The 26714-nt window shown below is 43.8% G+C and overlaps 1 long non-coding RNA gene across 1 annotated transcript in view; it reads left to right on the top strand.

Moving 5' to 3' along the window:
- LOC130288663 (uncharacterized) overlaps positions 1–25451 on the top strand; it is a 58018-nt gene extending 32567 nt beyond the window's left edge. The window contains exons 2-4 of the long non-coding RNA XR_008847457.1: positions 8177–8309; positions 21944–22035; positions 23943–25451. This is a non-coding gene — a long non-coding RNA (uncharacterized LOC130288663). The remainder of the gene's footprint in view (positions 1–8176; positions 8310–21943; positions 22036–23942) is intronic.
- Positions 25452–26714: the final 1263 nt, after the last annotated feature.

Here is a 26714-nt window from a genome sequence, read left to right on the forward strand (position 1 = left end):
ATCCGCTTCCTGCGCCGTGACCCCTGCGCGAGCTCTTACACCAGCGAGCGTACCTTACTGTCGGAGCTGCGCAGTTCTATATGCGCGGGGACTTAGTCTCCACGGGCATTTCCAAATAGATATAATAGTCAATCACTATGTAATTTCATATGCGCCAGAATTTTTCTATATAAGGGCTGCGTGATGTAATCTGCGCACATACTTGGTCTTTCATAGTGCTCCATGTTAATAAGGATAAGCTCCAATAAAATACATTATTGCTCTATATGATATTCTATATTATTCTATATTGTATATTATTATCACCATGGAAGTAGTTAATTATTTAGTGATAATTAAAAGGCAGCATATTGGTCCATCATGGTTAGTCCATCTACAATTCCTGATGTCACTTCGGCAGGGTGTTTAATAATTGTGTTGATAATTGTACACGATGTTTATACATTATGGCAGCTATTCTAAATGAATGCTGAAAAGGTAAATCCCTCATTGAGTCCATTAGGGCTCAGGCTTTTAAGTCGCTGTATCCATCTTGCTTCTTCACGGAGTAATTTCTTATCTAAGTTGCCTCTTCTGGGGCCCAATGTCATCTTGATTAGTCCCCAAAATTTAAGGGTTTGTATATCACCTCTATGAAAATTTCTAACATGTCTCGCCAGTGGGGTATCAGTCCCGGTGCGGATAGTGCTGAGATGTTGAGATATCCGTCTTCTTAGTTGCTGTGTGGTTTTGCCCACATATAGCTTACCACATCCGCACTGGGCAATATATATTACTCCAGAGGTCTGGCAGTTGATAAAATCCCTAATAACATATTTCTTGTTATCAATTGGGTTAACAAATTCTTTCATCCTAGGCAGGAATCCACAAAAGGTACACTTTCCACAGGGATGGGACCCTTTTATTGTAGACTTGAGCCATGTTCTTTCAGTTTTTTCAGCATAGAGGCTGTGAACCAGATGTTCTCTGATATTTTTCCCTCTCCTATATGTGATCGAAGGAAAAGGGGGGATGACATCTCTCAGATCATTGTCTGCCTGTAGAATAGGCCAGAATTGACGTAAAATATTCATTACCTGACGACTATTCTCGTCAAAAGTGCCAATACATCGTACCGTCTTAGTTATTGTTCCCATTGTCTGTTTACTTTTCAGTAGCTCCTGTCTTGGGGTGTCACGAGCCCTAGCGAAGGCTCTATGAAGAACCTTCTTAGGATACCCCCTACTGATAAATCTGTTGTATAAAGTCCTGCATTCCCGTAGGAATGCTTCATCTGTGGAGCTGTTTCTCTTGGCACGCAAGTATTGTCCCACGGGGATGCCTCTCTTGAGGGGGGCAGGATGATGACTGCCCCACTCAAGAAAGCTATTGGTAGACGTAGGTTTCCTATATATGCATGTTTGGACGCTGCCATTGGGCTGCAGGGAAATCTGTAGGTCAAGAAAGTTGATGGTGGTCTGGTGAATTTCTGAAGTAAAAAACATCCCTATTGTATTGTTATTGAGTGTGGTGACTGCTACATTTACATCCTGTGTCGTTATGGGGAAATACATTTGTGACAAGAGTATGACAGTTCAAAAAGAACTAGGCATAAAGAATTCATAATTTTATCAAAACACTGAAATAAGTGGCACACTAGACACTCAATTGGTAACAGGAGGAATTGTGGCTGCTGGTTGTTTCCAACAAATAAAGACATATCCCACTTCAATTTTCTACATCAGCACCATTGGTTGGTGCCATAGGTTGGTGGAAATTTGCTGTTAGACACAGCATTGGCAAAGTGTCTCATTTTCCATCTGTGTCTCAGCATAGATTATTCTAGAGGAGACCTAATTGCTATTCCAGACTTGCACTTTGTAGATATGTGAGACTTCATTGCAGAATATTTTCAGAATGAATTTTGGCTTAGCCAACACATTACAGAGTAATCATTCCCCATCTAAACCGATAAAGGAAAGCCAATTAGAATGTGTTGTTATATGCACAAGTGATCCACTGGAGGCATCTTATCATGTGAAGAGGAACATCTGTTTTTGTCAATTTGACTTCTCCGCACACATATTCCATATGTGGTTCGATTAAATCATAATGGTTCTTCCCGTCAATTAACTAACAATGCTCAGTCCTCAGACACAACACTAATTGTTTCTACTGGGAACTTTGAGTTTTCTGCAACTTTTACTTCCCCATAAAGTAAAATTAGTTCAGCCCAGCTGTGTTTCAGGCATTAGGCACATTGCTCGGATAATAGACCACATGAAGATTCCCATGTAGCCCAGATCATTTCACATCAGGTCATTTCACCCATTACAGAGTGTCAAAGACTCAAAGTTTTTCTTAACTTCATATACAGGGTTTGTGTCTGGGGCAGATATCTGCAACCTGCACAGGGGTCCAATAAATGCTGACTTAAAGCAGACCAATCAGCAAGAAAATGTGTGTGAATAAGCTTCTGGCTAGATATGACTTCTTATCAGGATTAAAGGCATACCTTTTTGCCTCTATAGTCCTTTCCAGAGCTTCACCAGTAACACCGGCTTTGTCAAGGGCACCTCTTTCTGTGACAAAGCCGGGTGTTACCCTTGAAATGTCGAGGAGGTCTAGTTGAATATGTTTTAAAATCCTTATCAGGGAAGAAAACAAGTTTGGGTATCGTTGGAGCAACCATCTTGAAATAAATTGCAATTCAGAAGATGTGATTAATCTGTGTGTTTATTTATTTCATAGCTAATGGACAGATGTGTTTTGAGACTAAAAGCTGTCTTTTTAAAAAATGTAAAATGGCATATACACCTAAAATCAAAAGCCCACTATTTATACCGAAAAAGGCGCTAAAAGATGGGGTGATTGACAGGTCGCAAGATTCGGGTGCATTGCGACTAGTCTAGTCTGTGGATATGAAAGGTTAGATATTAAAAGGAGAGGAGTCGCTCAATAGAAAGTGTAATCTAATCCTAGAAGACACCACATGGACCCCCACTTTATTGAATATTTCAATATTCTAGAACACGTCTCATCTGCCATACATTGTGATTTTAATACACCACTTAATGTAGTGCACTTGGGTATTATTCATTTTAAAGTGATGAAATAAAATAAGAATTTTTCATAGGGGGAATCCCTAGTTTGAACTGAGTGGTGTTATTCCTGAGGGGTTTTGGTACGGAATCTATAATCCTTGGGAACTCTTAGGATAAATTTGCGCTTTTGGTAATATGTAGATGAGGCTCAGATGCCAAGGGGGCATTCCCCACAATAGCAACACCGCAGGTATAGTCATCCCATCCTCTCATTTACTGCCTCTATGCCCACTTACATAGACCTACCTTGCTTTTGATTGATAGTGAGCATGGAGTTAATAAATTTGAGGAGATGGGCTGGCTAAGGCTGGGTTCACACCAAGTTTTGTTAAATACGGTTCCCGTATACGGCTGGGAGGAGGGGGGCGGGGTTTAATCGTGGCGCCCGCACTCAGCCGTATCCGGGAACCGTATTTAATGTATGTCTATGAGCCGACCAGAGTGAACCGCAGCCTCCGGTCGGCTTCGTTTTCGGCCGTATGCGGTTTCCCGACCGTAGACAAAAACGCGGTCGACCACGTTTTTGCCTGTGGTCGGGAAACTGCATACGGCCAAAAATGAAGCCGACCGGAGGCTGCGGTTCACTCCGGTCGGCTCATAGACATACATTAAATACAGTTCCCGAATACGGCTGAGTGCGGGCGCAGCGATTAAGCCCTGCCCCCCCCCCTCCCAGCCGCATACGGGAACCGTATTTAACAAAACGTGGTGTGAACCCAGCCTTACCCTTGGCTCTTGTTGTGCTGGGGATCGCCCCCTGGGCATTGGAACTTTACTTGCATATTAACAAAAATCAGATGAAAAAGACTATAGAGATTAAAAAGGGCCTAGAATGATGACTAGCCCTATCTAGCTATGTATTTACTCACCCTCCTGTTGTCCTCCTGACAGACACCCTTTAAAAGCAGCTTCCTAATGTGTACTATATTGAATGCATTTCTGAATTTTAAGGTTCACTGCTGCTGGATAATAGTGAGAGAGGTAGAAAAGTGGTGCTCCATGTTAAGATATTGAAGACCAAGGGGCCCGTATACTGCTCTTACCCTTTGCTTTCTGTGTCTGCCCCTGGTGTGTGTATATTTATAAAATGTTCTTTCAGGAATTGCAAGGTGAAAACTTTACCTGGGATATTAGAGACATATATGAAATTGGCGCTAATGTTATGGTTTTATAACTTGCCCATTAATCAAAGATAACAAAGTGGAGTTTTGCCATATCTTTATGCGACTATGTGTCAATATGTAGCCCTAGCCTAAGGAGAAGGTTCTGCAAATAGTTAGCAAGAAAGGACTAGCAATCATATGGATAACATGGGAATTGGAACCCTACTGTCTGACTAAAAGCATTAATAATCAGAAGGATCATAATAAGTGTGACAAATAATCAGAAATAGGGGACAAGGGCAAAATAGCAGCTTATGGAAAAAGGAAAATCATAATCCAATGCCATAGGCAGATGTCCAAACATATGTTGATACCACTGTAGAGCATAAAGGGTCTCTCTTTGTCAATGTTGTTGCACACAATTTTAACTCTTTGTGGGAAACTTATAGTTTCTCTTATTGACAGCCCCACCCCCCTCCCATATTTTATGAAATCTTTACATAAAATAGTACTTGGGGTGATTAGGAGAACACAGGGATCAAGAAAATATTATGTAATTATGGAAAGTTAATTATTTTATAGGTATTTATTCAAATAAAGGTCGGCATATATTTTATATCTGATGAGGTAAGCTGCAGCCAGACAGCAGCTCTGACACTGGCATATCCCTCTCAGAACAAAAGAGTTGTGGTAAAAAGCCCAGCAAGCCTGGCCCTTCTCTCCACCAACATCATCTATCGGTGAAGAGTCAGGAGGCCACCATACACCTTATACTGTACAGTGGGCTGAACTGGCCAGCAGGTGGTTGTTTAGTTCATGTTAGTACAAAGTCATGGACACCTTTAGATGCAAGATTCTGAATCTGCAACCTCTCTCCCAAGTAAACATTTTGAGGAATGATGTCCAAACTGTAAAATACATGAGAAAATCAAAAGAGAGGTTGGACAGATAATGTGTTCTCATGAACTGCCCGCATAAAATGAATGTTGAAATTAACTGTCAGATCTACATAAAAAAAAAAACTTATTTCATTAAAGGAGAACTGTACTGAAATGTTTTCAATTACCTCTGTGCCCCGGCTACAAAAACAAAACAAAAAATAAACTTTAACTCTCCTTCCAGCATTCCCCTGGTGCACCGATATCGGTGTCCCAGTCCTCTGGTGCTGGTCTTTTTCCTGGGGACAGCAGGAAGAAGACCGGCACCGGAGGACGGGACACCGATATCGGTGCAACAACGTCTGCAGGTGAGTTAAAGTTTTTTTTTTTTTTAGCTTTTGCAGCCGGGGCACAGAGGACAAGGAATCATTTTCAGTACAGTTCTCCTTTAAATTAAAAAAAAAAAAGTATTCCTTTAAATTGAAACAAAACCAAGAGGCTTATCTATGGATGAAATCACAAAGACCTAGGTGCTAAAAAATAACAGCAAGTGCTCTTGAATGGAGACCAGACTTAAAATGTTGGCTGGAGTCAGAGGCTGTTGATCCACAACAAGACAACATGAAGACTGTGTGAATGAAGGACGGCCGCTGGTGGCTACTTATCAATGTAGGGCTGCAATTCTTCAAACTGGGATTTGGCTGCAGTTAGTAAAGTCTCTTCTGTTAAGAAATAGGAGCAGCATTTCATTCATCATATAATACCCTTACAAAGGCAACCAATAGATTCTGACTTTATTGTTTTTGTTTCTAACCACTCAAGCAAGGCCATAAAGAACTATGTTCCAGCAGATGGTATAGCTTCTGCAGAGCTGTGATCTCAACATTTTCATTTAGTGACAGAAGCCGGTAATACAACCAAAGTCTGCAGAAGAAACTTCTTCAAGTTGCCTTGAACTACCTTCCAGCTAACTTCCTTATAGAATGTATGGCAGTGTATCAGGAGTGGGCATAGACAACATAGGGCCCCTGTGCAAGAAAGCAAGAAAAATATGTGACTCTCTTTCAATGTTTGATTGAAGTGATTGTTGTATGAAACCTTTCTATGCTTTTTTTTATTTATTTATTTATTTGCTTATATAATGCAGCAGAGGCTATTATTAGAAAACAAATGTAGTGGTTCTTGTGTATGCTTTGTGCTCACCTGCTTTAGCAGGCATAGGTTTTCAGCCATACTGATTCAAATTTAATCGCTAAAATGATTTGTTCACACTGCCTAAATTTCCCATAAATCCTCTGACTTTGCAGAGAGAGGGGTGGAGTATCATCACTGCAGTCAATACGGGCAATTAGATCACATGGTTACATGACTAAAGGCCAGCAGCCTAAACTGTTAAGACTCATGAGTGGGTTTGGTCAGTTCACACCATGTGCAGTTTTGATGTGTTTTCTTAATCAAAGTGTATTTTATTGCCATGAGGAGGAAGTTACCCAGCAGAAAAATTGATGACAATTCTTAGATTTTAGCATTATCATTTAAATGTATCTTTACCTAACAGATGTGATATGCTCTGTACCCTACAAACTGATATTAAAGCTACATTGTATTCTTTGTGTTTAATTCATTGTCAAGTGCTTGTTTTTCAGCCTTCCAAGGCATTACTGATTCATATTACTCCAAAACAGCAATTTCCTTATAGTGCTGAGTCTGCGCTTCCAGGCAGTGAACTATAATGAACTGTTATGCCTTTGTCTGTCACTTTCTTGCTGGGAAATCCTCTGCCATTTATTTTCTTCTTGTTACAATAAAACTATGACTCTTTGATGGGAAAATTGAGGTGATTCATTAAACTGTGACAGACAGGAAAAGAAAAAAACTAAAACCTAAAGATGCTTAGTCAAAGTGGCTACACATTCAACTCTACATATCAACGATGGAACGTAATTCAATGTCACATGAATAATCAAAAGAGTGCAGTATAAATTAAAGCAGAGACAAAGTACTTGTCTGGAGGGCAGTCTGGCAGGGCTAGCCTCAATGGCAGGGAGAAAATCCAGCCTGAATGCTTGCCGGCACAAACCCCCGGAGTCTCCACCTTAGACTGAACAAGCACAGAAACAATGTCAAACAAACATGGGTTCCTCCTGCATAGTCTGTCAAAGCACTGTATGGAAAAACACCCGGACAATAAAAACCTGATTACCATCTGTCCTATCGATTGCATCCCTGACAACAACCCAAACAGATTTCAAACACTTGTAAAAAGAGAAATGTACTGGATCTTCAAACTCGGCACCCCCCAGCCTCACGGGCTTAATGAAGCCATCGAGCTCATAAAATAATGTGTCCAGTTTATATCAGCCATACCACCAACCACCATCCATTCCAATAGTCCCTTTCTAATATCATATCAGTCAAAAATGAGACCCTCCCTACATCAACCATCCCCCATAATCATATTTACACTACAACACGCATGCTACTGCTGACATCTACTGCCCTACTCTAGTATTACAATCATTCCAGCTCTTCACCCATTCACAAAGTCCCAGTTCCCATGCCTCTGTTTACATTCCCACACCAATTAATACAGATATGCCAATCTCAATTGACCTAGATCACCATATACAGTAAACTCATTGACCCAGTGACCTACTTTAGTGTAAACCAACTAAAGGTTAATCTTATACATATACACCAGCTCTGGAACTTGATCCTACCTCAGGGTCTCCCATACACCTTCCAGCATTGCACATTCCTGATTAGCATCAGCACCATCATCTTCCCTTACCATAGGCTACACAGAGCCTTTTAGTTTCAATGGGCAAAATCCTTTGATGTTAAAGTTACGTTCTACAAGTTAAGAATGCAATGGCAGAGTGCGAGCCACGGGGTGGGACTAAGCCACACCTGACCCTGTGATCCGCACTCCCGCAAAAATATTGAATGTATTATGTTGCATAAATACAGATGTTGAACTGTACCCCTGTCATGGACCTCAGGAAGGAGGACACACCTTCATAACATGTTGTCCTATACTGTACTGCCTTTATGCTCTCAATAAAGACAATACTGAAAAATATAACTAGACTGCGTGGGTTTGTGTCGGCAGCATTCAAGTCGGATTTTCCACCTGCCAGTGAGGCTAGCCCTGCCAGACTACGCTCCTGACAAGTACTTCATCTTTGCTTCAACACTACTTCTACAGTGGGACTAATGGCTGGCTGCCCGCACAACCAACTCAGGTAAGCAGGCATCGAGCCTCCAATATCTTCTTTCTATATCCAGATGTTTCCAACCCCTGGATTTACCGCACTTTAGGAGCGTTGCTTTTGTTCTCTTTTCTCCTTTCAGTAAAAATTTAAAGAATTGTCATGTTGGGCAGGGATTGAGTGAAGCCCTAATCTTGCCCTCTGTCCCTGCCTACTTGCGTACATGTCCTAAACAACGGGTCCACAACCACAAGGACAGTCCCTTCCTATATATGTGCAGGGATAGACACAGTCAAAACAATAAGATACAATACAATTGGAGTTGGGAAACAGCTGGAGGCACACAAAACTAACAAAAGCAAATCCAAACACACACAAAGTCAAATCAGAGTCAAACTAGCCGAGTCAGCAACTGGAGATAGTGGAGTACCAATTCACAAAAGCAGAGGAAAGGCCAATTCAAAAGCCTAGCCAGGATCAGAATTCAGAGAACAACAATGCTGGTTACTCAAAACACGTTCTTTCACTGGCAACTAAAAACAGAGTGAGCTGGACTTAAAGTGTACAAGTCAGATCTAACAAAAACATTTTTTTTTTAATATATCACGCAGTACCTAATCCTGACCATGTACATCTAATTTTTATGTGTCTAGCATACATTTTTTATTACACTTTTAAATTAGCTCACTAGACTGAATTCCTCTCAAAGGGAGGGGGCGTGGCCTCACTGTGCAGGTCTCCACCCCCTCCCTCAGTATACTGTCTGCTCATATCTCCTCTAGCATTAGCAAAACTACAACTCCCAGCTTGTCCTCACTGACGGTAGCGGGACACAAGCTGACTGTGGGAGGATTTTTCCTCCAGCTGTGAGCCCTGCACTCACAGCTGTCAATCAAGGAAGTGTGTCCATGACATAGGTGATGATGCATGGACACAGCAGGACTAGTATGTGTCCAAGCAGGCAGGGGGGCAGTTGTTTGACTGGCTTTTTCAGTATGAAATACTGAAAATTTTCTAATGAAAGCAATCGCAAAACCTATTTGTTTTGAATGCTTTACAACATATCAAAAGTTTTTGTATCTGACAGTGCCCATTTAAGTGCTTACCCCACAGATGCAGGTTCAGCCTGGTTAGCTGTGACAACCCTAGATTGGCTAGGGCATAGCCACGTAACCAGGCAAAGCCAAACCTCATGGAGGGCTAACACTTCAAGTTCTTACAGGAATGTATCATTTTATTACTGAATGGTGATTTTTTTAAATTCTTTATACAGTATGCTTTAAGAGAGAAATGCAAGTTAATGTTTCTGCAAAAATGAAATAAACTTTTTAAAATATTGGGTTAATTCTCTAACCATTAAATATTCAGTTACAGCTGATTCTCTTACACAGTATGCTCAGCAGCCTTAGAGAGAAGAGGTTGAGAATCACTAATATGTAAAGTTATCAGAAGTAGCAACATTGCGCCATTGATTTCTGTTCTCTGAATGCGCTACTAATTGCAGTATACCATGTTCCTCCTAGAACCCTATTGTATTCTTGATCATTATTTTACACAAAGCACCCCCTGCTTAGCAGATGTAATACTATTAGGCACTCTGCATGTTCTTGCAAGCTGCATTCTACAATGCCTCATCAGGAACGCTGTTCAAAGATACTTTGTAGTGAGGAGGAAAACCCATCTAAAACATAAGTGTACCTATTATTTCAACAAGGGTTTTACATGTCATAGTGACATGTCAGAAGTTTGTTTCAGTAAGGGTCCGGGTGCTGTGGCCCCCACTGATTGCTAAGATAAAAGGGCAGAAGCAGTCAAATTGGTGGTTTTAGGCTGCTCCTAATTTCTGTTCTCAGGGGCCCATGGTAATGGCTCAGTTTGCCAATCTCTGAAAACTCCCAGTATTATTATTCAATTCACACTTGAAAATAGTGGGTATTTTTTATTTTTGTTTTCTTTTTAAACGACCACCTTATATATTATTTTTGGAGAGAAGTAATGACAAGTTGTTTTTAAAGTGTAAAAAGTAAGAAAAAAAAATCATCTTATTCCTAAATATTCATCATAAAGTCTACAAATTTTGATGCATGACAAAAAGGGATCCTACAGAATATAACATTTACACATATATATATTTTATTAAACAACATATTTTTGCATTATTTATAATATTATAGGCGCATGTACATAAAGAACCAGTGGAAATTGCTCCATGGAAAAATCAAGAGATTTATTTAGGTGACCCCTTACTATATGCACTGCTGGAGTACTTTGACATAAAGTTTTGTCCCCAATGGTAAATTACTTCATCTGTGCTCCTGATTTGCATTCTCTTGTGCATATAGTCAGTAAGTATTCTGTTGTATATAGTATAAATAACGTATATTGTTACATATTTTTCCTCTGTAAGAAAGTTTGTATGACATTAATGGAGTTATTCCAGTTGATTGTATAAGGCCTATTCTGGTTGGTTGTACAGATACCTTATATGTTTTCTAGTAGATTTTGTAATTTTTTCCCCAAGTTTTAGTATACAGTGGGGGCAGAAAAGTATATAGTCAGCCACCAATTGTGCAAGTTCTCGCCTTTAGGCTGCATTCACACCTCGTTTTTTACCTACGGGTGCCGCATCCGGCTGGGGGAGGGGAAAAGCTCCTGTACCCCAGCCGGATCAGCCCGTGAATCCATTTACTTTAACCCCTTAAGGACCGAGCCATTTTATACCGGAGCGTTTTTTGCAATTCTGACCACTGTCACTTTAAACATTAATAACTCTGAAATGCTTTTAGTTATCATTCTGATTCCGAGATTGTTTTTTCGTGACATATTCTTCTTTAACTTAGTGGTAAAATTTTATGGTAACTTGCATCCTTTCTTGGTGAAAAATCCCCAAATTTGATGAAAAAAATGAAAATTTTGCATTTTTCTAACTTTGAAGCTCTCTGCTTGTAAGGAAAATGGATATTCAAAATATATTTTTTTTGGGTTCACATATACAATATGTCTACTTTATGTTTGCATCATAAAATTTATGAGTTTTTACTTTTGGAAGACACCAGAGGGCTTCAAAGTTCAGCAGCAATTTTGAAATTTTTCACAAAATTTTCAAACTCACTATTTTTCAGGGACCAGTTCAGTTTTGAAGTGGATTTGAAGGGTCTTCATATTAGAAATACCCCATAAAAGACCCCATTATAAAAACTACACCCCCTAAAGTATTCAAAAAAACATTCAGTAAGTGTATTAACCCTTTAGGTGTTTCACAGGAATAGTAGCAAAGTGAAGGAGAAAATTCAAAATCTTCATTTTTTACACTCGCATGTTCTTGTAGACCCAATTTTTGAATTTTTGCAAGGGATAAAAAGGAGAAAATTTTTACTTGTATTTGAAACCCAATTTCTCTCGAGTAAGCACATACCTCATATGTCTATGTTAATTGTTCGGCGGGCGCAGTAGAGGGCTCAGAAGGGAAGGAGCGACAAATGGTTTTTGGGGGGCATGCCGCATTTAGGAAGCCCCTATGGTGCCAGGACAGCAAAAAAAAAACACATGGCATACCATTTTGGAAACTAGACCCCTCAGGGAACGTAACAAGGGGTAAAGTGAACCTTAATACCCTACAGGTGATTCACGACTTTTGCATATGTAAAAAAAATATATATTTTTTTTACCTAAAATGCTTGGTTTCCCAAAAATTTTACATTTTTAAAAAGGGTAATAGCAGAAAATACCCCCCAAAATTTGAAGCCCAATTTCTCCCGATACAGAAAACACCTTGCATGGGGGTGAAAAGTTCTCTGCTGGCGCACTACAGGTCTCAGAAGAGAAGGAGTCACATTTGGCTTTTTGAAAGCAAATTTTGCTCTGGGGGCATGCCGCATTTAGGAAGCCCCTATGGTGCCAGAACAGCAAAAAAAAAAACACATGGCATACCATTTTGGAAACTAGACCCCTCGGGGAACGTAACAAAGGGTAACGTGAACCTTAATGCCCTACAGGTGTTTCACAACTTTTGCATATGTAAAAAAAAAAATTTTTTTTTACCTAAAATGCTTGTTTTCCCAAAATGTTTACATTTTTAAAAAGGGTAATAGCGGAAAATACCCCCCAAAATTTGAAGCCCAATTTCTCCCGATTCAGAAAACACCCCATATGGGGGTGAAAAGTGCTCTGCTGGCGCACTACAGGTCTCAGAAGAGAAGGAGTAACATTTGGCTTTTTGAAAGCAAATTTTGCTCTGGGGGCATGCCGCATTTAGGAAGCCCCTATGGTGCCAGAACAGCAAAAAAAAAACACATGGCATACCATTTTGGAAACTAGACCCCTCGGGGAACGTAACAAGGGGTAATGTGAACCTTAATACCTGTCACGATTCGGCTTCCAGGTAGTGGATCCTCTGTGTCAGCGAGGGATTGGCGTGGACCGTGCTAGTGGGCCGGTTCTAAGAGGCTACTGGTGTTCACCAGAGCCCGCCGCAAAGCGGGATGGTCTTGCTGCGGCAGTAGCAACCAGGTCGTATCCACTAGCAACGGCTCTACCTCGCTGACTGCTGAGAAGGCGTGGGACAGAAGGACTAGGCAGAGGCAAGGTCAGACGTAGCAGAAGGTCGGGGGCAGGCGGCAAGGTTCGTAGTCAAGATGGATAGCAAGGGTTCAGGTAACACAGGCTTTGGACACACTAAACGCTTTCACTGGCACAAGGCAACAAGATCCGGCAGGGGAGTGCAGGGGCAGTGATCAGATATAGTCTGGGAGCAGGTGGGAGCCAATTAAGCAAATTGGGCCAGGCACCAATCATTGGTGCACTGGCCCTTTAAGTCTCAGAGAGCTGGCGCGCGCGCGCCCTAGAGAGCGGAGCCGCGCGCGCCAGCACAAGACAGCAGGGGACCGGGACGGGTAAGTGACCTGGGATGCGATTCGCGAGCGGGCGCGTCCCGCTGTGCGAATCGCATCCCCGACGGCCATGACAGTGCAGCGCTCCCGGTCAGCGGGACTGACCGGGGCGCTGCGGGAAGAGAGACGCCGTGAGCGCTCCGGGGAGGAGCGGGGACCCGGAGCGCTAGGCGTAACAGTACCCCCCCCCCCTTAGGTCTCCCCTTTTCTTTGTCCGGTAACTGCCTCCCCTGGGATGAGGACACCGGGAAAGACTGGAGGGTTTCCTCAACGGCAGGCAGTACAGCAGGAGTGGGAATGGGGAGGGAGGGCAGAGGGCGAAGCCTGGCACGGGGCAGTGTGTCACCAGGACGGGGGCCATGAGGAGGCACTGAGGCTTGCCTGACGGGACTGGGAGGGGGGGAGAGGCACTTCCTATGGCAGGCAGAGTCCCAGTTCTTGATCTCCCCGGTGGTCCAATCAAGGGTGGGAGAATGAAGCCGGAGCCAAGGCAGACCGAGGAGGACCTCAGAGGTACAGTTGGGAAGGACGAATAACTCAATCCTTTCGTGGTGGGGTCCAATACACATCAGGAGGGGTTCTGTGCGGTAACGCACGGTGCAATCCAGTCTGACTCCATTGACCGCGGAAATGTAGAGCGGCTTGACTAGACGGGTCACCGGGATGCTGAATTTATTCACAAACGACTCCAAAATAAAATTCCCAGAGGCACCAGAGTCCAAGCAGGCCAAGGCTGAGAGGGAGGAGTTGGCTGAAGGAGAAATCCGCACGGGCACCGTGAGACGTGGAGAAGCAGACTTAGAACCAAGAGACGCCACACCCACGTGAGCTGGGTGCGTGCGTGCGTTTCCCAGACGTGGAGGACGGATAGGGCAATCCACCAAGAAATGCTCGGTACTGGCACAGTAAAGACAGAGATTTTCTTCCCTACGGCGATTCCTCTCTTCCTGGGTCAGGCGAGACCGATCCACTTGCATGGCCTCCTCGGCGGGAGGCCCAGGCATAGATTGCAACGGATACTGTGGGAGAGGTGCCCAGAGATCTAAGTCTTTTTCCTGGCGGAGCTCTTGGTGTCGCTCCCAAAAACGCATGTCAATGCGGGTAGCCAAATGGATGAGTTCTTGCAGGTTGGCAGGAATCTCTCGTGCGGCCAGCACATCCTTGATGCGACTGGATAGGCCTTTTTTAAAGGTCGCGCAGAGAGCCTTGTTATTCCATGATAACTCGGAAGCAAGAGTACGAAATTGGATGGCGTACTCGCCCACTGAAGAATTACCCTGGACCAGGTTCAACAGGGCAGTCTCGGCAGAAGAAGCTCGGGCTGGCTCCTCGAAGACACTCCGGACTTCAGCGAAGAAGGACTGGACTGTGGCTGTGGCAGTATCATTGCGGTCCCAGAGCGGTGTGGCCCAAGACAAGGCCTTTCCTGAAAGAAGGCTTACTACGAACGCCACCTTAGACCGTTCTGTAGGAAACAAGTCCGACAACATCTCCATATGCAGGGAACACTGAGACAAAAATCCACGGCAGAGTTTAGAGTCCCCATCAAATTTGTCCGGCAGGGACAGGCGGAGGCTAGGAGCGGCCACACGCTGCGGAGGAGGTGCAGGAGCTGGCGGAGGAGATGGTTGCTGCTGTAGCAGAGGCAGAAGTTGCTGTAACATGGCGGTCAACTGCGACAGCTGCTGTCCTTGTTGGGCAATCTGCTGCGATTGCTGAGCGACCACCGTGGGAAGGTCAGCGAGACTTGGCAGCGGCACCTCAGCGGGATCCATGGCCGGATCTACTGTCACGATTCGGCTTACGGGTTGTGGATCCGCTGTGTCAGCGAGGGATTGGCGTGGACCGTGCTAGTGGACCGGTTCTAAGAGGCTACTGGTGTTCACCAGAGCCCGCCGCAAAGCGGGATGGTCTTGCTGCGGCAGTAGCAACCAGGTCGTATCCACTAGCAACGGCTCTACCTCGCTGACTGCTGAGAAGGCGTGGGACAGAAGGACTAGGCAGAGGCAAGGTCAGACGTAGCAGAAGGTCGGGGGCAGGCGGCAAGGTTCGTAGTCAAGATGGATAGCAAGGGTTCAGGTAACACAGGCTTTGGACACACTAAACGCTTTCACTGGCACAAGGCAACAAGATCCGGCAGGGGAGTGCAGGGGCAGTGATCAGATATAGTCTGGGAGCAGGTGGGAGCCAATTAAGCAAATTGGGCCAGGCACCAATCATTGGTGCACTGGCCCTTTAAGTCTCAGAGAGCTGGCGCGCGCGCGCCCTAGAGAGCGGAGCCGCGCGCGCCAGCACAAGACAGCAGGGGACCGGGACGGGTAAGTGACCTGGGATGCGATTCGCGAGCGGGCGCGTCCCGCTGTGCGAATCGCATCCCCGACGGCCATGACAGTGCAGCGCTCCCGGTCAGCGGGACTGACCGGGGCGCTGCGGGGAGAGAGACGCCGTGAGCGCTCCGGGGAGGAGCGGGGACCCGGAGCGCTAGGCGTAACAATACCCTACAGGTGTTTCACGACTTTTGCATATGTAAAAAAATATATATTTTTTTTACCTAAAATGCTTGGTTTCCCAAAATTTTTACAATTTTAAAAAGGGTAATAGCAGAAAATACCCCCCAAAATTTGAAGCCCAATTTCTCCCGATTCAGAAAACACCCCATTTGGGTGTGAAAAGTGCTCTGCTGGCGCACTACAGGTCTCAGAAGAGAAGGAGTCACATTTGGCTTTTTGAAAGCGAATTTTGCTCTGGGGGCATGCCGCATTTAGGAAGCCCCTATGGTGCCAGGACAGCAAAAAAAAACACATGGCATACCATTTTGGAAACTAGACCCCTCGGGGAACGTAACAAGGGGTAATTTGAACCTTAATACCCTACAGGTGTTTCACGACTTTTGCATATGTAAAAAAAATATTTTTTTTTTACCTAAAATGCTTGTTTTCCCAAAAATTTTACATTTTTTAAAAGGGTAATAGCAGAAAATACCCCCCAAAATTTGAAGCCCAATTTCTCCCGAGTACGGCGATACCCCATATGTGGCCCTAAACTGTTGCCTTGAAATACGACAGGGCTCCAAAGTGAGAGCGCCATGCGCATTTGAGGCCTAAATTAGGGACTTGCATAGGGGTGGACATAGGGGTATTCTACGCCAGTGATTCCCAAACAAGGTGCCTCCAGCTGTTGTAAAACTCCCAGCATGCCTGGACAGTCAACAGCTATCTGGCAATACTGGGAGTCGTTGTTTTGCAACAGCTGGAGGCTCCGTTTTGGAAACAGTGGCGTACCAGACGTTTTTCATTTTTATTGGGGAGGGGGGTTGTATAGGGGTATGTGTATATGTAGTGTTTTTTACTTTTTATTTTATTTTGTGTTAGTGTAGTGTTTTTAGGGTACAGTCGCACGGGCGGGGGTTCACAGTAGTTTCTCGCTGGCAGTTTGAGCTACGGCAGAAAATTTGACGCAGCTCAAACTTGCAGCCGGATACTTACTGTAATCCTCCGCCCATGTGAGTGTACCCTGTACATTCACATTGGGGGGGGGGAAATACCTCCAGCTGTTGCAAAACTACAACTCCCAGCATGTACGGTCTATCAGTGCGTGCTGGGAGTTGTAGTTTTGCAACCGCTGGAGGCTCCGTTTTGGAAACAGTGGAGTACCAGACGTTTTTCATTTTTATTGGGGAGGGGGGCTGTGTAGGGGTATGTGTATATGTAGTGTTTTTTACTTTTTTTTTTATTGTGTGTTAGTGTAGTGTAGTGTTTTTAGGGTACAGTCGCACGGGCGGGGGGTTCACAGTAGTTTCTCGCTGGCAGTTTGAGCTGCGGCAGAAATTTTGCCGCACCTCAAACTTGCAGCCGGATACTTACTGTAATCCTCCGCCCATGTGAGTGTACCCTGTACATTCACATTGGGGGGGGAACATCCAGCTGTTGCAAAACTACAACTCCCAGCATGTACGGTCTATCAGTGCATGCTGGGAGTTGTAGTTTTGCAACATCTGGAGGCACACTGGTTGTGAAACACAGAGTTTGGTAACAAACTCAGTGTTTTGCAACCAGTGTGCCTTCAGCTGTTGCAAAAGCTACAACCCCCAGCATGTACGGACAGCGGAAGGGCATGCTGGGTGTTGTAGTTATGCAACAGCTGGAGGCATACTACTTTGGCTGGGGATGCTGGGGATTGTAGTTATGCAACAGCTGGAGACACACTGGTTTGCTACTTAACTCAGTGTGCCTTCAGCTGTTGCAAAACTACAACTCTCAGCAGTCACCGACAGCCAACGGGCATGCTGGGAGTTGTAGTTATGCAACCACCAGATGCACCACTACAACTCCCAGCATGCACTTTAGCTGATTGTGCAAGCTGGGAGTTGTAGTTACACAACAGCTGAAGGTACACTTTTCCATAGAAAGAATGTGCCTCCAGCTGTTGCAAAACTACAAGTCCCAGCATGCCCATAAGGGCATGCTGGGAGTTGTGGTGGTCTGCCTCCTGCTGTTGCATAACTACAGCTCCCAGCATGCCCTTTTTGCATGCTGGGAGCTGTTGCTAAGCAACAGCAGGAGGCTGTCACTCACCTCCAACGATCCTCGCCGCTCAGGTCAGTCCCTCGTCGTCTCCGCCGCCGCCGCTGCTCCTGGGGCCCCGATCCCAACAGGAGCGCCGGGGATCGGGGTCCCCAGCACCCGGGGTGCACGTCCCGCACCCGCTCACGTCCTCCGGAAGAGGGGCGGAGCGGGTTGCGGGAGTGACACCCGCAGCAGGCGCCCTGATTGGTCGGCCGGTAATCCGGCCGACGAATCAGGGCGATCGTGAGGTGGCACCAGTGCCACCTCACCCCTGCTGGCTCTGGCTGTTCGGGGCCGTCTCTGACGGCCCCGATCAGCCAATAATTCTGGGTCACCGGGTCACTGGAGACCCGATTGACCCGGAATCCGCCGCAGATCACTGGACTGAATTGTCCAGTGATCTGCGGCCATCGCCGACATGGGGGGTCATAATGACCCCCCTGGGCGATATGCCCCGATGCCTGCTGAACGATTTCAGCAGGCATCGGGGACCGGCTCCGCTCCAGATGGTTGCGGGGGGCCGGTAAAACACATGACGTTCTCATACGTCATGTGTCCTTAAGGACTCGGAAATGGAGACGTATGAGAACGTCATGTGTCCTTAAGGGGTTAATGAGCCGACCGGAGTCAAGCGGTGACTCCAGTCGGCGCAGTTTTGACCCGTATGCGGTTTCCTGACTGGACCTAAAACCGTGGTATACTACGGTTTTAGGTCCGACCAAAAGCGGATACGGGTCAAAACTGAGCTGACCGGAGTCACCGTTTGACTCTGGTCGGCTCATTAAAGTAAATGGAGTCACGGGCTGATCCGGCTGGGGTACGGGAGAGCCCGGATTTCCCCTCCCCCAGCCGGATCCGGCACCCGTATGTAAAAAATGAGGTGTGAATGCAGCCTTAAAAAGATGAGAGAGGCCTGTAATTTTCATCATAGGTATACCTCAACTATGAGAGACATAATGAGAAAAAAATACATAAAATCACATTGTCTGATTTTTAAAGAATTTATTTGCAAATTTTGGTGGAAAATAAGTATTTTGTCAATAAGAAAAGTTAATCTCAATACTTTGTTGTGTACCCTTTGTTGGCAATGACCGAGGTCAAAAGTTTTCTGTAAGTCTTCACCAGGTTTTTACACACTGTTGCTGTTATTTTGGTCCATTCCTCCATGTAGATCTCCTCTAGAGCAGTGATGTTTTGGGGCTGTCGCTGGGCAACAGGGAATTTCAACTCCCTCCAAAGGTTTTCTAAGGGGTTGAGATGTGGAGACTGGCTAGGCCACTCCAGGACCTTGAAATACTTTTTACAAAGGAACTCCTTCGTTGCGTGGGCAGTGTGTCTAAGATCATTGTCATGCTGAAAGACCCAGCCACATTTCATCTTCAATGCCCTTGCTGATGAAAGGAGGTTTTCACTCAAAATCACACAATACCTGGCCCTAATCATTTATTCCTTTACACGGATCAGTCATCCTGGTCCCTTTGCTGAAAACAGCCCCAACGCATGATGTTTCCACCCCCATGCTTCACAGTAGGTATGGTGTTCTACTTTGGTTTCATCTGACCATATGAAATTCTCCCAATCCAAATGCTCTCTAGCAAACTTCAGATGGGCCCAGGCATGTACTGGCTTAAGCAGGGTGACACGTCTGGCACTGCATGATTTGAGTCCCTGGTGGCATAGTGTGTTACTGATGGTAGCCTTTGTTACATTGGTCCCAGCTCTCTGCAGGTCATTCACTTGGTCCCCCCGTGTGGTTATTGGATTTTTGCTCATCATTCTTGTGATCATTTTGACACCATAGGGTGAGATCTTGTGTGGAGCCCCAGATCGCGGGAGATTATCAGTGGTCTTGTATGTATTCAGTTTTCTAATAATTGCTCCCTCAGTTGATTTCTTCACACCAAGCTGCTTGGTTATTGCAGATTCACTCTTCCCAGCCTGGTACAGGTCTAAAATTTTGTTTCTGGGGTCCTTCGACAGCTTTTTGGTCTTGGCCATAGTGGAGTTTGAGTGTGGCTGTTTGAGGTTGTGGACAGGTGTCTTTTATACTGATAACAAGTTCAAACAGGTGCCATTAATACATTATTAATGAGTGGAGGACAGAGGAGACTCTTAAAGAAGAAGTTACAGTTCTGTGAGATCCAGAAATCTTGCTGGTTTGTAGGTGACCAAATACTTATTTTACTGAGGAATTTACTAATTAATTCATTAGAAATCCTGTAATGAGATTTCCTGTATTCTTTCCCCCCATTCTGTCTCTCATAGTTGAAGTGTACCTATGATGAAAGTTACAGGCCTCTCTCATCTTTTAAAGTGGGAGAACTTGCACAGTTGGTGACTGACTAAATACTTTTATGCCCCACTGTATTACACATAAACTGCCCCTTTTCTTGATTGCTTTTTTGGTGAAAATATGTCCCGGTGGTGTAAAGCTCACAAAACCCTAATAACTGTACTGCAACTGTTATCAGGCTTTTACATGTGTGGTCATCTCATGGCCTGGACATACTTCTTCCAGTAAATAATTAAGTAAGCAGAGATCTTACATAAAATTGATGCAGAAAGCATATAGAACTTGCATAACTTTTCCCCATACAGTAAATGAGCTTTGCTTGTTTAAGTCATAAGTCCCTTAAAGGGGTACTCCGGTGCTTAGACATCTTATCTCCTATCCAAATGGGGACCCCCGGGATCTTGCACACGGCACCCCGTTTATAATCAGTCCCCGTAGCGTGTTCGCTCCGGGTCTGATTACCAGCGACCACAGGGCCGACGGCGTGTGACATCACGCCTCCGCCACCATGTGACGTCACGCTCCGCCCCTCAATGCAAGCCTATGGGAGGGGGCGTGATAGCTGTCACACCCCCTCCCATAGGCTTGCATTGAGGGGCGGAGCGTGATGTCACACAGGGGCAGAGGCATGACGTCACACGGTGGTCACCGGTAATCAGACCCGGAGCGAACATGCTCCGGGGACTGATTATAAACGGGGTGCTGCGAGCAAGATCACAGCGTTCCCCAGCAGCAGGACTCCCGCGATTAGGCATCTTATCCCCTATCCTTTGGATAGGGGATAAGATGTCTAAGCACCGGAGTACTCCTTTAACACTTGGAGGACGCAGGGTGTAAATGTACTCCCTGGCTGTCTGGTACATAGCGCATCAGGGTGTTACATTTACGCCCTGAGGTGTGTAAAATGTATTTTTGGAGCTGCACTTGCTTTATAGGCTGTGGGTCTCCGCTACTATAAGAAGCCAAGGACCCGCTGCTAATGGCAGAAATCGTCGATCACGCTGATGCCCACCATCAACCCTTTAGATGCTGTGATCAATACTGATCACAGCATCTGAAGTGTTGGGGGGGGGCTTACAGTGACTTATTGGACCACCTGCAGTGCCATTGCAGGGGTCCAATGAGTCAAAAAATGGCATGTGAAGCTCCTCTAACCTGCTCCTGTGCCACTCCAGTGATCTTATCCTCTGGTCTGCCTTCTAGCATAACTTAGAAGTAGATTGCCAATATTACTGATCAGAGCTTAAAAAAAAAATAAAAAAAAAAAGGGAAAAAAAGTTTTAATAAATGTGAACAAGCCCTGCCCCAATAAAAATTAAATCCCTCCTTTTCCTATTTTTACAAATAAAAAAATGTACATAAAATGTAATTAATAAACATATTATTGGTAGGGTGATATGCATAAATATCCAAAGTTCAAAGAAAAGGTGCCATTGCATGCCATTGCAAAGTACAATTAGTCGCTAAAAAGCCCTTATATGGGTTTGTAGATGGGAAAATTAAAGCGTTATGGCTCTTAGAAGGCAAGGCGGAGAAAAACCTGCCAAAGTGAGAAAGAGCTGTGTCCTTAAGGGGTTAATGTTCTTTATGGAAAGAAAAAGCAAACAAAGTAAGCAAAAAAAAAGGAAACAAAGAAATAAAGAAATTAGGAAAAATGTTTGTCTAGAGAAAGTTTTGTACACAAATGAAGATAAAGAAAATGAAGAAATCTTTATACACATGGGAGTGTTGTGATGTATTTCAAAGTAAAATGATATTGCTTGAGATCTTGTCGTTTATCATGTAAAAGACCTGAATACCTGAGTTACTGCTCATCATTTTTCTATTGTGCCATAAATCCTTTCAATATAGTTCATCCTAATATTTCACAACTCTGTCAGCACAAAGCATGCACCACAGCACATACTCTTCTATTGGCAGGTCCATCACTTACAAAGGAGAATGCAGAATGCTCAATAAAGACAAGAGCGTCGGGTAAGGGGATTTTCCTGGACTTCATCCAGCTATGGAATGTAAGTGCTCATCTCTGAGAGCAATATGTTTGCTATTCATATTTTATGCTGCATTGCTTATGCAAACATTATAGCACACATTAGAAAACTCATACACTGCCAGGGAGGGTTTGTGAAGAAATGACGCATTTATTCAGTTTAGGTTATATAGTATATACAATAAATATTAGTAATAGTGAATAATGATTTCCTATGAAATAATGCACAGCTTAATATTCCACATAGAATGTAACATACCAGGCACAGATGATAATTCAATCACTTGGATGATGATCAGTAGCAGAGCAGTGGTGTGTGTGAAGACAATTGCTACTTTATAGATTGTACTAGTGGAGCATGCAGCCAGCTGTAAGAAAATCTGTCATATGTAAAAGAAGTAATAGAAATTGCAGCCCTTTACATGGCAATCCCTCCCACAGCATGCCCTGGCAGCATCGAAACAGAGGTACTGTGCAGAGCTGAGCAACATAATAAAAACTAGGAATAACTACTTGTGAGCTATGCATGGAAATAGGGACCTTTTAGAAAGACTGAGCAAGACCCGATAACAAGCGCCAATCTTGATGACCAGCACTCATTTGTTTGTGGCTCAGTTATCATGCAGGTTAGGCCAAAGAGCAATCGCTGAATCATTTGTGCAGCCCATGAATTTCATAATAGTCAGCCACACATTCCTGTTTACACAAAAAGATGTGCGGCTGACCAGTGATGATTGTAATGCCTGCACAAAAGGAGTCAATGAACGAGCGTTTCCTCGTTCGTTGACTGATTGCTGGCTCTTTTCCACAAGCCAGTTATTGGTAATGAGTCTTTCTGCCAACTACCAACCAGGTTGTATGTGTGGCCTTTAGTAATCTTACTACTCCACTGGTCAGGGAATCCACTGAGGCTTCAAAGAGACACAAATCAGAGAAAGTGCAGCATTGATATGAATTCCAGATAAAATCCAGGATTTATTAGGTACCAGCTAAAACATGTATTGCACAGAACCCATTCAGCCAGATTTTGTGTTTCGGACAAGCTTTTTTGACAATAGCCTTCTAAGCTATAGTGACATCTCCTGGTGAGCATTCAGTACTATATAAGTACTTTCGATAAGACCCTTTAAAGGGGTATTCTGGGCAAAAACATCTTATCCTCTATCGAATGCATAGGGGATAAGATGTTTGATCGCGGGGGACCCACCGCTGTGACCCCCACGATCTTTCTGCAGCAGCCCACCCACATTCTTTGCCTAGCTGCATCTGAAGTTTCGGAAACCTCCGGGCTTCCAAGACAGGTCGTGACGTCACACCACGCCCCCTCCATTCATGTCTATGGGAGGGCGATGCAGCCGTTACGCCCCCTCCCATAGAAAGGAATGGAGGGGGCGTGGTGTGACGTCACGTCCCCGTCTCATAAGCCGAGAGGTTTCCGAAACTTCAGACGCAGCTACGCATAGAATGCGGGCTGCTGCAGGGAGATCGCGGGGGGTCTCAACGGCGGGGCCCCCGTGATCAGACATCTTATCCAATATCCTTTCGATAGGGGATTAGATGTTTTTGCCCGAAATACGCCTTTAACCTGTAACAGACATGTAGAGCAAAAGTCATAGCAAAACGCATAGTGCGGGCTAAGGTGTTGAACATATAGTGTGTGCTAGCTGTATACTATAGCTGACACTCTGCTACAATGGCTGCGATTTGAGATAAGATCAATCTCAGCCATGTAACCACATAGATGCTGCAGTCAATGATGATTGTAGCATCTAAACCGGTAGACTAAGGCAGGGGGCTCCCACACACACACACATTGAAGTCACAAAAAAGAAACATTTTTCATTACACACAAATATGAACTATAAAAAAATTTACATAATTATGGCATCCATAAAAGTCTTTTTTTTTTTTTTTTTTTTTTTTTTTAAGTTATCCACTAACTACACAGTACGACAAACATGAAACTTCTGGTACTAAAATCTCAGATAGACAGTAGAGTCTGGAAGTACAAGATCATGAATAGCAGCCTTTCACACCCTAACAACCAAAATGAATGTGTCATGTTCATTAATGTCATTCTATATCATTGAAGAAATGCCCCTCTGACCTTGTGGAAGCTTCACAATCAGCAGAAGATCATAAAACTTCCCACTCCTTATCTATCAGCTGCTTCTACTATTTACTGCTTCAGCTGTCTACCCACTCTTTATATTGGTGCTTGTGCTCCATATTACATCCCTGTTGTAAGTAAGCCGGGAGTGTCACTTTAATTTTAGAAGCAACTTCTGAACCTCCGGACAATAATGAACTGGGGCAAAAGCAGATAGGGCCAACAAAAATGGTGGTCGGGTGTAATTATGTGATCTAATAGTAGTAGCCCATGCTTGGTAACAGGCCAATACTTTTAAATCCTATTCGTTTGGATGATGTATTATTATTATTTCAGAAGTTCTGCATTTGGATCTGAGACAACTGGACTAAAGATATTTCACCGTTAACAAGTACCTTGAACACACTTGCTTTTGAAAATGAATATTAACATAAAAGTGTCTGAAACCTCAGTACTATAGGTTTGAAAAGTTGGGTGTGACATTGATAATCCCTGGCTTCATTTACAAGAATGTAGATATTCATCCACGGCAAGTTGGCATGAAATCTGTACTTTATTGGCAGAATGCCTGGGTCCTGAATTATTCTCATACCATAAAGATTATGAATTCTGACACAGTAGTAACCACAAAGGCAGGGGTGTAAAGTTTTCCAAAAACATTTACTAACTATTTATTGGTTATTAAGTGGTATTATGAGTCCTGGACAGGCTCACGTGGCGTGATGTTTCCCATGTTGTGCTGTAGTTAGGTAAAGGCACATCAAAGCGATTGGAAGCTATTTCTTATATTCTGAGAAAGTAACAAAAATGTGCTTAGGAGTTCTGTATGCATGAGGATAGGTTCCCCTTTTTTTGGTCCTAAAAACTGCCACAAAAAACTGCCCTGTAGTGTGTTTTAGTCTTTGGCATTTTCACATGCGATTTTTTCATGACAAATCATGTTATTCTTCAATGCTGTGACTCAGGGATTTCTATTAAATTAATGGGGGAAAAATACCAGAAAAAGTATTGGTGCTAAACCCACATGGTGTTTTTATGGCATTTTTTGCTCCACAGACTTCTCTCTGAGAGAATGGACAAGATTTTGTGCAAAAAAACAAAAACATAGTGTCAACATGCTGCAATCTCGGTAAACTGCCACTGAGTCCAAAACCGCAAAAAAACGCCAAAGATGAGTGGGAAAAATATTTTTTAATTGCCAAGTGGCTTTGGCATTTCATAAATCCCAATTTATTTTCAGATCACATCGGGCTGCTGCATTTTTTGTTCACCAAAATAAAAACCAAGTGGCATTTGTGACGTTTTTTTTGGGCATTTTAGGAAAAAAAGTGAAAACCTAGCCTCAAGGATACCTACAGATGATGGTATAGAGCAGTGGTCTTCAAACTGTGGCTCCCCAGCAGTCGCATAATGACAATTCCCAGCAGGTCCAGACAGCCTTCGGCTTCTGGTCCTGCTGGGAATTGTAGTTATGCAACAGCTAGAGACCACTGATCTAGGGCAACAATACAATATCTCATTGAGCTATCCAGCTATAATACAAAGAGTATATATTTAATTTATGTCCATGGCACCCAGACACTACTGCACTAATTGTACTGTATAAGTTCTGTGCACAGGTCTGTGCGGTCTACATGAGACCAAAGTCGCATTTTTGAAGAAGGGAATTTAGATTATCAACAAACAAAAAAACAGTATTTTTAGGTTTATCCAACATTTAGGGGTACTCCACCCCTAGACATGTTATCCCCTATCTAAAGAAAAGGGAATAAAATATCTGATCGTGGGGGAGGGGCTTGTGGGGTCTGGCCACAGGGGCCCTCTGTGATCTCCAGCCAGGTACCCTGGCGTTTTGAACATTTATCTTCAGAATGCCGGTTGTGCTAGGCTTCAGGCGGCTGTGTTCGTCATGCTCCCTCCATTCATGTCTATATACGGAGGGGGCAAGACGGCTGTGGTCGCTCGTAATCTGGATATAGCAGAAGGTCCCAGCAGCCGAACTTGTCTAATTTTGGAGAGAAAATAAGATGTCTAGGGGGGATACTGTCTATGTAATAGTATAGACCTGCCATACAGTTTACATTACATAATGTGACAGCAAAAACAGCAGATAATCCTATGCCATAAAATAAAGAAATAAATGCCTAATCTGCCGCTTGTTACCGCAACCTGTTATTTGTAAAGATATCGAAACTTTCTAATGTGTAACTTGCCCACAATAAACTTAGTTTAACCCTATGCTTAGTAACCTAAATAATATGTTACAACAACACAGTGATTATTATTCCACTTAGGATTCCTAAAAGGGTAAAACAAGTGCACAGGCAGCCAGGGAGTGCAACCACTGCCATGCTTAGCAATCTTCATGATTACCCTCATAGGGAACGGAAAGGCAGAGCAAACAGCCACAAGTGCTTTGTAATTTATTTGGAAAGCTTCTTATTTGCAGCCGGCAGAAGTACAATTATTTAGGTATGTTAGTATAAAATACATCTATTATTTCTGACAGGAGAAATGGAAAAGAATAATAAATAAGATTAAAAAGAATTAGATAAGAATTTCACAGAAAAATTGGACTGAGATAAACCTAA

The sequence above is a fragment of the Hyla sarda genome, chromosome 1 (assembly GCF_029499605.1).
Source record: "Hyla sarda isolate aHylSar1 chromosome 1, aHylSar1.hap1, whole genome shotgun sequence".
NCBI classification, from domain to species: domain Eukaryota; kingdom Metazoa; phylum Chordata; class Amphibia; order Anura; family Hylidae; genus Hyla; species Hyla sarda.